The 13,818-nt window shown below is 37.8% G+C and overlaps 1 long non-coding RNA gene across 1 annotated transcript in view; it reads right to left on the bottom strand.

Moving 5' to 3' along the window:
- The window catches only part of LOC145663656 (uncharacterized), a 94,202-nt gene extending 92,667 nt beyond the window's left edge, over positions 1-1,535 (bottom strand). The window contains exon 1 of the long non-coding RNA XR_014127216.1: positions 545-1,535. This is a non-coding gene — a long non-coding RNA (uncharacterized LOC145663656). The remainder of the gene's footprint in view (positions 1-544) is intronic.
- Between the last annotated feature and the right edge of the window lie 12,283 nt (positions 1,536-13,818).

The following is a 13,818-nucleotide window of genomic DNA, read 5'->3' as shown; positions in this document are numbered from 1 at the left end:
CTTTCACCAGCCTCGGGTATTGTTTCTTTGGTAGACAATGGATCATTGAACACTAAAACTGATACCCTCAAATCTTTTTAATTTTCTTAAGAAGATGAAGTTTACCCTTTCAATATAAAAATGAAAATGAATGAAATCTTTAAGTTTTACGTCCCGCGGTTATGGTGGTGTGAATGTGGGGTGTGATGTGCGGATGACGTATGAAAATAAAATGGTGGAATGCTAATGTTGGAGGCTACATCACATACATATATGCAAATGGGGAATAAACTAATCGGACCCTGCATACAAACACAAGCTGAAGGCCAAAGAATTTAATATCAGTCGGTAGAGCTAAAGTTAATTAAAGGCAAAATTTAGAAAAGGTTACTTTACTTAACGATGAGATTCTTATTGACAGGGCCCTGTGCAGTTTTAACGCATGACCTGAGATAGGAAATTACTCACAAAACAAAAAAAATATGCCCAGCAGATTCATGGATTTATCCAAATCACAGCATACGGCCTGAAAAGAAACATGTTACATGGAAATGTTTGCACATACCTTTCGCTGCTCTGAGGTGGATGGGAAACGAGACTCTCCAAGTTAGCTGCTGAATCCTTTTAAAGTGGATCATGGATCGCAATATGATATAAAACACTGTAGACATCACTCGCAATAGTGAAACGAGAAAAAAAGAAAAAATATTTAAAATTCAAATTTCAACACTGATAAATTTTCATGAGCTCAGATCTGGCTTATTTGTATGTTTAAGTTCACCGTTCTTGCGCGCTTTACTTTAAATATGCACTGGCATCTTCTTCACTGACGAATCTCTCCTACTTCCTGAGATTCTTCGACCACTTCCGGTCCTGAAGATTTCTGGGTTGTCGCCGGGAATTCTGGAGTGGGTGAAATTTCTCTCTCCTCCAGGGCTTCTTGATCATTGGCGGCAGACGGTTCTCTGCATCTGGTCCCCTTTCTTTCTCTCTGTCTGGGACTTCAGGGGTCGGTTGTCACCACCTTGGGTGTTGATGCCTGATCGTGGTACAGCCTCTCGGTGATTGCTGCGTCTTACGGCGATTCATTAGATGAATGATAAAGTCACGCTCTGGATTAACACACAAAATACATAACCATGGAGCACTGAATGATTTATGTATATTCCTATTATATTACTGTTTACAAGTGACGATGCCGTTCTTCGACTAGCATATTTCGTACGAAGTTATAAGGCTCAGTTCCTCGTACTGTGTATTCACATATTGCTTTATAATACACTATTATGCTACACTATACGAAGAAACGTAAAGAACGGTCATCACAGTTTGTCACACGGATAAATTCATGATATATATATACAAAATAAAGGTTCACTTCCACTAAATGAAAGTAATGTCACTCGCGCAATAATTTCGCGAACTTTTCTACTGATTAAAATAATTCGAGCGTCGAACTAATACAAGCTCGATGTGAGCTTATCCACGCCTAAACCACAACTGACCGCTCAAAACAGTTCGGGCGTCGAAATCATACGAGCTCGATGTGAGCTTGTCCGCGGCTATAAGACAACTAACCTCGAGTCTCTGACCCGCGTTGTTTTTAAAACAATCACAAGTTTATTGTCTTTCAAAGACTCGCAACCGTCACACCCATTTTCAAAGTACAGGAAAAATAGGGGTGTAAGGTTTTCACCCTCTTGAGCACATTGCTCCGTGACCTAGATTCTGCCTAGTTTTGCACTTTGACTCACTTTTCTGTATGTCTCTGCTTACACGTCTCAAACTACTGTAAGTGTTTATGTTCGTTGTACAGAGCATTAAATAAGCTTCGAACTGATATATATCACTTCACAACAAACAATAGCTTTGTGTACGAAATCGTAGTGTAAACACAAAAATTACTTCAATTATGTTTCCAACTACACTTGCTTAACAGTTCCTGTCTTTTACTGGCGGCAGGTTTACAAACTTCCACCTGTATGAACAAAGGGGTTGGTGTAGTAAACACATTTAGTTTGCAAAAGTTTATAGTTTTTTAAATGTTTATCTGTTAACTATGAGTGAGATAAAGAAACTACATATGTTAATTATCTTGTATGCAGCCTCTCAGGGGTTGTCATACCTTAGAAACCTTATAAAAGGATAAATAACCTGTAGAGCATCCCTCTCGCTCCTCAGGTCTGCGTCTGCGGGGAATTTAAAAAAAAACTTTAGTATGTGTTCTGCAATCATGTAAGTTTACAGAACCGCAACCATACTCTGGATCTACATTGATACAAGCCATTACTACTTTATTACAACATATCAACCAACTAATATGAAAATATATATCGAAACACCAGAAAGTTTGCTATACATAGTATCATCATGAAATTATAGCAGAAGCTGATCACAAAAATACAAGGGTGACATCTATCGGGATTATCCTGCAGAATTCGTCGACTGCCAGGGTGACTGCTAAAATTTTGAATTCTAGAGGTTCGCTATGCCAACCTGAAATTCGTTGAGGGACGCCACGCTCAAGAGATGCAGAACGCTAAAAAGGGGAGGAGTTAGAAAAAGTCACACTCTAATGTATTCGACGTTTCTAATGGACACGTGAAAATTTCTTGAGTTTGGGAGACAATGTCTTTTCCCGACTTCGTGTCCACTGTACGCATAGTGTCCTACTCAAATACAAGGCACTACAAATGTTACCCTATCTCTTTCATTCTATTTTTTAGTTCATCTTTGTTCCTATATCTGAAAATGAGATGGTAACAGTGCGCTGCTAAAAGCATGCAAGCTTGCTCGCACAAAAGCAAAGCGTCGAAGTTTGCTTTCTCCTTTTTTTCCTGTTCCGCTGACTCTGCGAAACTTCAATTTTCAACGTCTTTTCTGCTCCTTCGAATCCCCATATCCCAATATCTTCTAGCTTTAATTAATTTATGCAGTCATATCTTAATGCGTTGACGTAGATTTGATGTCACATTACAAAATTAATATACAACACAAACAATATTTACATACAAACATAATCTAATTAGTTCAGGTTCTGTATAATTCTTTTCTACGACATCTAATTAAAATAAAATAAAACTAATTAAACCGCGAATTAATTATGTATATAAAGCAAAAATTCGGTATGCAAATTATATAAAATATAAATATTATTGTGCATATCACAGTGTCTAGGCTAAAGAAGACGTGATGATGAGAAATGAATGAAATGGTGGAATGAAGAACGTGAAGGAAACGGAGCAACCCCAAGAAAACCCACACACACGTTGTTTGTCCACCACAAAACTCACTTGGCGTGAGCGGGGATCCATGCACCCCATGTACCTGACGAGAACGCTCTATCACTGAGCCACCGTGGCCTCCCTTTCAATATATAGCCAAGATTGTATCACAATCTGTTGGTGTATGCAAAAATAAGAGTGCATCACATATTTCATCCCCAAATAATACTTTTTGCTGATAAATATAGTTTTCTGTTTCTTAGTCCCAGAGGCAGGCCTTAGAAACCACAAATCACACTTTTCCTTGGTAATGCTGTTAACAGAATTAAAAGATAAGTGTTCTGACCGATAACAACATGCACCTTGCATTTTTTATTTTCCAAGGGTACATTAATTATTGAAATATCAGCATTAACTTCTTGGCAAACCTTCACATTTTACTTCAAACAACGAGCTACCAAGGCATTGTTTAAGGTAATTTTATTACTGCGATTACCTAAAAATTCAGCTTGAGTGCAGGTCGTAACTGAGTTTTCTTGAAAATGAATTCTTGCCGACGTTGTACGTACTGTTGCCTGTTCCTCGATTCCTTTAGTCGTTGGCTGCTCAAGATATCATCAAAAACAAGGATGTAATTTTCACTGTAATGGGATACTATGGATTTTTATTTCTGCATTCATTGAAGCCAAAGGGGTAACTTTGTTCTTCCGTTTCAGTTTAAGAGTACTGAAATAATTTCAATGCACAATTTGAATAAGTACGCAAACTATTGTGATTGAATTCTGCCAGAGAACACAATATACCAAAGTTCCCATAACTTAAAACTTCATATCTCCTGAACGAATAAATATAGAGGGATGTATTATACACCAAAATGTGTGTTTTTCCATTCTCTACATATAATCACTGTTTATAGTTTACGCCATCTCTGCTCATTGTGGAGTTACCGGCGAAAAACTGAAAATCGGCGGTCATTTTCCAATATGGCGGCTGAAGCTTAGGGGACTTTCATTATGTTGGTAAGGAGGTTAAGTACTACAACTATGCGAAATTCCTTGCTTGTATGAATAATTTTTGGTTTTTCGCAAAATTCCTGCATTATATTGTTTACAATCCGTGAACAAACGAAAACTATATCAACTATCGTGAACAAATGATCTATATGATTTATTTTCGATTTTCGAAGTTTTTTCGGAAACAAAATTGCCATTGCCTATTGTGTATGGCTATTGTTTATAAATCATGTATAAATGAAAACTTTATGTGAACAATCGTGAATAAACGATGAGCAAACAATCTGCATGGTTTATTTTGGATTTCCGAAAATGGGTTCTGCTACTTGAAATTGACATTGCTCATTTTGTTTTGGTATATTTTGTTTATAAATCGTGAACAAATGAAAATCTTACGAGAACAATCGTGAAAAAAAACAACATAAATAAACGATCTGCATGGTTATCTTCGATTTCCGAAAATTTTCGGCTACGTAAATTTGGCATCTCGCATTGGTTTCGGTGTAAATTGTTTGCAAATCGTGAGCAAAAGAAACTTTTATATGAACAACCGTGAAACATCAATCTGTCAATCTGCATGGTTTATTTTCAATTTCCAGAATTTTCCAGGTATCTGAAGTTGGTATTGCCCATTTGCTTTTTGACATAAATTGTTTACAAATCGTGAGCAAAGAAATTTTATACGAACAATCGTGAATAAATGATCTGTATGGTTTATTTTTGATATCCGATTCTTTTTTAGAAACAGGAAGTTGGCACCATCTACTTTGTTTTTGGTATAAATTGTTCAAAAATTGTGAACAAGCGAAACTTTTATGTGAATAATCCTGAACAAACGATGAACAAACAATCTGTATGGTTTATTTTTTTATTTTGGACAGTGGGTTTTGCTACGTGAAGTTGGCACCACCTATTTTGCTTTTGCTACAAGTAGTTTAGAAATCGTGAACAAACGAAAAGTTTATGTAAACAATCATGAACAAACGATCTGCATGGTTTATTTTTTATTTCCGAATTTTTTTAGGAACATGAAGATAGAATTGTCTATTTTGTTTTTGGTATAATACATTTGTTTACAAATCGTAAATAATGGAAACTTTTATGTGAGCAATCGTGAATAAACTACCTGCGTGATTTATTTTCGATTTTCGAAGTTTTTCAGAATTTGGAAGCACCCATTTTTGTATAAATTGTTTACACATAGTGAACAAGTGAAAATTTTATCTGAGCAATCGTGAACAAAATATCTGCATGGTTTATTTTCGGTTTTCGCAAATGTGTTCTACCAGGTTTAGGCATAAACACCACAAATATTTTCAAACTTTCAAACTCAACTCAACAATTATCTCGCTGGAAGTAATGTGGTGTTTCAGTGTAGCTAACAATATTAGCCTGATAAGCAGTGAGGACAACACTCATTTATATGTGAACGCCAAAATGGAAGTGAAGCGTACCAGTTTTAAGTGGACTCCCAGTAGAACATAAAAGAGAATTTGTATCGACATTGAAATAAACAATGTAGCCTAAATGGAAGCAACAGGTAATGTATATGACAATAAAGGTGAGAAATAAATAAATGTCTATCTTCCCTATTGTTTCTTATCACACAGAACTCTAACATATTATAGTTAAATAGCTTAAATAGCTACGTGAAGACCTATATTGTAAATCCAAGAATTGTTTGACGTTTGTCACAGTGAGTTTTCAATGATCACCACACGACTTCCTCAGATCATATCTCCTGCTTCACGTAGCAGAAGTGTAAAATACCATAATTTAAAATGCTTACAATTTTTTTTATAGACTACATTTCTAAGACAAAAATCAAACAATGGTACGTTTTATGTTTCACATTACTTGTAAAAGAGCCTTTTACCTGCCTTTGTTTTCATTTGTATCGGAACTAAGAATAAACCTTTACCGGAATTGAGACTAACTAGCTTTCAACTATGGCTACGGAAATATTAAGTATACCATTACGATTCTTGTCAGTTTTCTTCTACGTTTACATTCAGATGCTATACTACACTCTAAAATCTATTCTATAAATACCTGGTGATGTAGTAGGCTGCACTTCAGTTTCTGATACACCATTTATTCTAACATCTCACCATTTGTTATATTTCACTTAATTCCTTAGAAATTCTCCAGATAACAGAGAAGGAAAATATTTCTTTATATAATAACAGACTACCTCTCCTTAATAGTCACTGATGATAACTTAAGCAACATTTCACAAATTTGCACTATTATATTTTGTGAGGTGCCACAAAATTACGGATGATGTAAAATAAACTTTTCTTGCGCAACATACATATCTAAAGCAAGGAAGGATTCGTACTAACGTTGTTTTCTCTAGAATCTTTTTCCATGATTATATTAGGATAGGACAAAAGTGTATCTCAAAAGTTTCAGATTGCAATTTTATGTGAAAGTTACCCTTCCAGAAGAGGATACCTCCTAAGGGTACACTTAGCATAATCTCTTCCTCGAAGTTGAGGGAAAGTTCTGCGGAGTCTGTTACTCTGAAATCTCTGACCAAATATTAGTTTACGCAAATTTACGCTACGTTCTGGCAGAATAAAAGAAAAGAAATTACCTGGAAGGACAGTCAAATGTAGTAGTGTTAAGTTGTTCTTCTTCTCCTAGGCATATAATATTACCTGAGCACTTATTTCCTCACATATTCAATAAATATCATAGTTAATAAAACCTAGAAAATACACACAAAAATGTTTAATAATTTGTATTAAAATACCTCTTAAATTTCTGCAAATCCGTTGTCAGGGAGGGGCTAGAGTTAGCACTGTCCACCCTAAATATTTCTCATCCTCTATAACATGGAACGTTGTAGAACATTTTGAAATTGACTCAACACAAATCCTTGCAATTATAGGTATTAGCTGAGCAGCAAGTTAACAACATTAACTGAGACGCAAGTTATTATTACCGTAAAAAATAATGAACAAGGGAAGTTCTATCTAAACTACCTACCGAAAAAAAAACTAAGGAAATGTTGTAAGTCAATATTCTAATAACTGCTTATCATGTTACCGCTAGCAATGATTGTTCACAAGGACTAAGGGATTGATTCAGGCACGTAGCCAGGATTTCGTGAAGGGGGGGAGCCCGTGACATGGAATATGTATCTGTGGTCATCACGCCAGGGGCTCGATCATTCTAAACAATTTTTATTGGATCATATATTGGTTCGTTTAGCCAGGATTTCGTAACGGAAGGGGGGAGGGGAGTGACAAAATTCTGAAGGCCCAGGAGCTCGATCAATCTAAACTACTTTATTATCAACATATATTGGTTTGTGAGCATATGTTGGTAAGTATTTTAATAAACTATGAAGAAATCTCGGGTAAAAAAAAAATAATAAAAGTATTGAAAAAGATTATACAATATTTACATCCTTCCTCTGTTTATTCAAATATAACGATTTTCCTTTCATTATGACCTCAACTATTATAAAAAGTACATACTCAATAATGTCCTGTAAAATATTTTGCAATATCTTCGTTCCTTTTTCCGTTGAATCAAATGTTAACAGAACTTTCTTTCCATATATATTTTTGTTTTTATTATTCCGTCAACTACTGTCTGTTTCAAATGGCAGGTTAAAGGAGCAGTAGAAAATTGTTTTTGGAATAACATGTTTGATATTGCAAGGATGTGATGACGAAAAATTATAATAAAAAATGTCCACGCTGTTACACAACGGCACTATGCTTTCGGAAGCTTGAAATCCTCCTGACTAGTAGCAAAAATTCTGAGCATTCCGCAACTTTTCTAGAAATTTGAAATTCCCTGACTCCTCCAGGATATACCGCTCACCTCGCAACCATGTACTCCAGGTAATACAAATTTCCTCATAAGAATGAGTAACCAAAAGCTTCCTGTAGTTTATTTATAATGCTGATCCTTCTTTTTCTCATTTCATTATGTTTCATCCTTCCCTATTTTTTTCATTTCTGGTCTTGAAGGGGGATCCAGATCTCCCAGACACCTCTTGGCTACGTTCCTGGATTGATTAATTGTATTGAGTTTAGCATCCCTTTCAGCAGCGAGGCTATATGAGATGTGGAACTACAACTTAACGTGGGATCCGATCCACATGATCTCCCACCAGGAATCTAACCCGAGTCTCCCGCGCCAAACGCGTATCCGCTTTCCACATAGCCACGAGGAACCTCACGAAGACTAAGGATAACAGTGATGATGAGATGAATGATAATGGTGGAATGACGAAGTGGGAGAAAACGAGAATCCCGAGGAAACTAATGCACACGGTGGTTATTCACTAGAAAGCCCAGTTGGTGAGAGCTGTGATCGAACGACCAACCCCATACGCCGGAGATAAGCGCTCTGCCTCTGAGTGAAGTCGAATTATTTCTGATATTGTTATTACTTTCTAAAGCATTGAATCTTCGATATTGTGTTTCCATGTATGTGCTTTACCTCTTCTGGTTTCAAGGGTACAGGATGTTAAAAACCACGTGGAAACCTTTTCAAAGGCTTATTATTTGGAAACTGAGCTCTGAGGAGAAAACGTTAAAATAAAAGTTTTAATCTTATGTTTCCAAGTAGAATCACTTCTCGAAGATTTCCTGTCTACTTTGGAAATGCAAATGAAATAAAATATTTAAGTCCCACGGTTACGTCGGCTAGGCTAAAGCAGACAGTGATTATGAGAAATGAATGCAATGGTGTAATGAATGAAGTGGGAGGAAAGGGGACAATCCCGATAAAAACCCACAAACACGTGTTTGTTCACAAGAAAATCCACTTAGCGCGAGCTGATATAGAACTAGGAACCTCATACCTTACCACTGAGCAACCGTGTCCCCTGTTTATTTTGGAGTCAGCCTGTATACAGATACCTACTTTGTTCCTGTGGCATGCTGATATCAGTAACACGTTAAATTAAGTTAATTTTATCTACAGTTTTCAATAATTTTGGAAATTCACCGAAACCTATTATTTTAAAAAAAAGTACCTCAGTTTACATTTAAATGTGTACTTGTTTTCGTAATTCGCGAACCCACACCGAAGGGCCAAAACTCAATCATCAACTAATTCTATTATAACTGCCTTCTTTTTAACCGCTTTCCAAGGATTATTTCTACACCATTATGACCTCGCTTTTCATTTCCTCAATAAAACATTCTATTTCCTTTGCTGTTGAACACAAAATTACCTTACTATCTAACTTCACAAACTCATACCAAATCCAGGTTATTTTGTTTCATTTCGTTCTAATTTCCCTTCTTGTAACATATTCTAAACCCTTTTCTCTAGCAAAATCCCCCACTACAAAAGGCCCGAGTCAAAACGGCCCCACTACAAAGGGCCCGGGTCAAAAGGTCTCCGCAACAAAAGGGAAGAAGTTAAACGTGGACCATACAAAGGGCACGAGTGTAAACCATCCCGCGACTAGAGGCTCGGGTCAAACGTCTCTGAAACAAAAGGGCAGGAGTCAAAAGAGCCCGAATGAAAACAACCCTCATTTAAAGGGCAAGTGCCAAAAGGATCCCACGACAAAAGAGCCCGAGTCAAAAAGGACCTGCCTCAAACGAGCCCGGGTAAAAAAAGGGCCCCGCTACAAAAGGAGCAGATTTAAAAAAGGCTCCGCGTCAAAATATCTCCGCAACAAGATGGCCTGACTTAAAAGGGCCTGAATCAAAATGCCTCTCATAAAAAGACCCAGGTCAAAGGGTCCCACGACAGAAGGATCCGAGTCAAAAGGATCTGCGTCAAATGAGGCGGATTAAAAGGTCTTCGCAACAAAAGTGATAGAGTCAAAAGGCCAGAATCAAATCGCCCCTCATCAAAAGTTCCCGGCTCAAAAGGGTCCCACGACAAAAGGGCTCGAATCTAAGGGCTCTGCGTCAAACGAACCCGAGTGAAAAGGGGTCCCACTATAAAAAGACCCGAGTCAAACGGCGCCGTGTCATAAGGGACTGGGTCAAAAGTCTACGCAACCAAAGGGCCCGAGTCAAAAGAGGTCGAATAAAAACGCATTTCATAAAAAAAAATTGGCCCGGGTCAAAAGGTTCCACGACAAAAGGATCCGACTCAAAAGGCCCTGTGTCAAACGGACCCATGTCAAAAACGGCCCTTCTACAAAAGGGCCCGAGTCAAGCGGCCTTGCGTCAAATGAGTCGGATTAAAAGGTCTTCGCTATAGTCCATAGCTAATGATTTTACACAAAACAGATATTGGAAACAAATACGTGAAATCATTTGGGGAATTCCTGTACGTGCTTTTTCTTATTCATGTCTTCTTTCACCAATCCTTTATCAGGAAAGTGTTCTGGCCTTTGACCTTCAAGACCAAATCGTGGGAATCTATGCTTCTTTGTCTCCAGTTACAAATGCAGAACATCTGATTCGCGCATGGGAATACGAAAGAATTAAGAAAAATACCAAAATGGTACTTTGCGTGGCCAAGATACGCAGGTAAATTTATCATCATAGGGTAAGCATTGTTTGAATGTAGTCAAATTAGAGAAGTGGCCAAGTTGACAGCTTTATTATATATATATATATATATATATATATATATATATATATATATATATATATATATAACATAAATGTACAGGGTGGCCCATTATAATCTTTCCACGGAAATATCTCAAGAACGGTTGTACATAAACTGAACAAAAACTCAAATAGGAAATACCATGAGGCGAATCGAATCGTAATGTCGCGGTGCCCCAGGGCCGCTTTTCAAGGGGGCCCGGAGCCAACTTTAAAATTTTAAATGGAAACATGAGGCAAGTGACACTTCATTACAGATCTTTAAAAACTGAAAAACGATTTGGCAAAAGGTTTTCCATATGGATCACCATATTGAAAATAGCCGCCAAAATACGTTACCTGTATCAGATAAACGTCCAGTAGCACTAATATGAAAACAGTTGAACATAAATGAACCAAACAAAAACTCAAACAAAAAAGCCATAGGACAAATCGAATAATGTTCTCGCGGTGCCCCCAGGGCCAACTTTCATGGGGGCTCAGGCCCAACTTGGAATTTTTTAAACGAAAATATGGGTCACATGATACCACGTTCGATAGATCTTCATACACTAAACAGCGTTGTGGCAAAAGTTTGTTCATATGGGTCACTGTTTTCAAAATGGCCGCCAAGACATCTTGCCTATATAAGATAAATCGTCCATTACAACTAATATGAAAACGGTTGAAGATAATAGCGGATGAACAGAATAAAACTCCTATAGAAAATCACAGAGGATATTTATCATTCCACACCTCGAGAATAATCCAATCGAGAAAAAAATATTAAATTATAAGCGATAACGCTAAAGAGGAAATCTAATTCTTAGAAAATTGTCTTTGCGATCTTCCTCCGTTTGTAGTTGAAGCGGGAATGAATGGTAAAATTTCAAATCAGAACTCCCACATTTACTTGCAATAAGTACATTTTGTCTGATACACTTAGGTGTACAAGTGATTGGTACTGTAGTGCACCAATATTCTGAAGACAACTTTTGAGAAAACCAACGTTTGTACACATTGTTCTAACATTGTATTGTTCGACAAATAGGTTTCGCATTTTAGTTGATTCATTTTTGTACAAATTATTGCACGCAATCAAAATGAAAGATACTATTTAACAAGAATTTTACTTACTTATTTCCATTACAGACATACAGGGGTAGACAAAAAATCTAAAAACACTTCATACAGGACACGTAAGTTTGGCCCTCCACTGTACAACACGTGTTATGGTTGCCGATCGTCTTTGTTTTCAATGTGTCATGTGGACCTTCCTTTCCGTCAGCAGTAACCAGTTCACCTGTGAGTGTCGTGGTGTAAAAGTGGTGCGGTAAAATGGGCGACCTGACAGACTTCCAAAGAGGTATGACCGTTGGTGCCCGTCTGGTTGGAGTTTCAGTGGCAACAGTCGCAAGCATTGTGGGGGTATCGAAAGGCACTGTGTCCAACGTCACGAGGGCATACACAATTCATGGGCAAACGACGTCTGCAAAGTACAACAGTGGTCGAAAGACAATCTTGTCAGATAGGGATCGGAGGGCATTAAAACGGATTGTAGCAGCTAAACAAAAGACCAGTGCAATGAAAATTACGTCTGAACTCAATTCCGGCCTACAGAATCCGGTTTCATCGAAAACAGTGCAACGACAACATAAAATGAAAGTTCATGGCAGGGCCGCTATCGCCAAACCTCCGGTCACAGCAGTAAATGCGAAGAGGAATATCGAATGGTTCAAGAACAACAAGGCGTGGGCTCATGAGCAGTGGAAACACGTAATGTTGTCCGATGAATCGACCTTCACCTTGTTTCCAACAACCGGTCTTGTTTACATATGGAGAACACCGTCGCAGTCCTATGATACAGACTGTCTACTCCCAACTGTAAAGCATGTTGGTGGTTCAGTTACAGTATGGTCAGTGATATTGTGGTTTTCTGCAGGTCTCATCATAGTCCTGCATGGAGTTTTTAATGCTAATGCGTATGAGGCCATTTTGGGGGACCAGGTTCTACCCATGGCCCAAATATTGTTCCTTGCTGATGATGGCATCTACCAAGGTGATTTGGCATCCGGTTACGCTGCATAAACGGGGAACTCATGGTTTGAGGAGCATGACCATGAGCTACCACACCTCCCCTAGATTCCACAATCACCAGATCTGAACATCATTGAGTCACTGTGGTCTGAGTTAGAAAGGTGTGTTTGGTCTCATTACACTCCACCAGCATCCCTTAAGGAACTGGAGCATGTTTTGGAGGAACAATGGTACAAAACTCCACGGACCACGATTTAGGAGCTGTATACGTACATACCACGTCAGATTCAAGCTGTTTTGGACGCAAAAGGAGGGCCCACACCACACTAGGCATGATTTTCACACTTTTGCAAACGTTTTATCTTTTTTGTCTATCACCTGTATATATCATTAAAACACTCTCAGATAATTTTGTTGTGTAGATACAATTTACAAAAACTAAGGTTCTCGTTTGCAATTTCAGCGTTCCTTCCCGTCCCCCTTCACCCACTTATCGTTGGACCGATGATTTTCTAGGAATTAGATTTCCTCTTTATCATTATCACTCATACTTTAATAATCTTTTTCTCCATTAGATTATTCTCGAGGCGTGGAATGATAAATATCCTCTGTGATTTCCTATAGGAGTTTCATTCTGTTCATCCGCTATTATCTTCAACCGTTTTCATATTAGTGGTACTGGACGTTTTATCTGATACAGGCAAGATGTCTTGGCGGCCATTTTGAAACCGGAGTCCCATATGAAGAATCTTTTGCCACAACGCTGTTTAGTGTATGAAGGTCTATCGAGCAAGGTATCACGTGACCCATATTTTCATTTAAAATTTCTAAGTTGGGCCTGAGCCCCCATGAAAGTTGGCCCTGGGGGCACCGCGACAACATTATTCGATTTGCCTCATGGCTTTCGTGTTTGAGTTTTTGTTTTTTTCATTTATGTTCAACTGTTTTCTTATTAGTGCTACTGGACGTTTATCTGATACAGGTAACATATTTTGGTGGTCATTTTGAATACGGTGATCGATATGAAAAATCTTTTGA

Source organism: Thermobia domestica, chromosome 11, assembly GCF_964235325.1.
Source record: "Thermobia domestica chromosome 11, izTheDome1.hap1.1, whole genome shotgun sequence".
Taxonomy (NCBI): domain Eukaryota; kingdom Metazoa; phylum Arthropoda; class Insecta; order Zygentoma; family Lepismatidae; genus Thermobia; species Thermobia domestica.
Note: the sequence above shows the minus strand (reverse complement) of the source record. Positions and strands in the feature narration are given on the sequence as shown.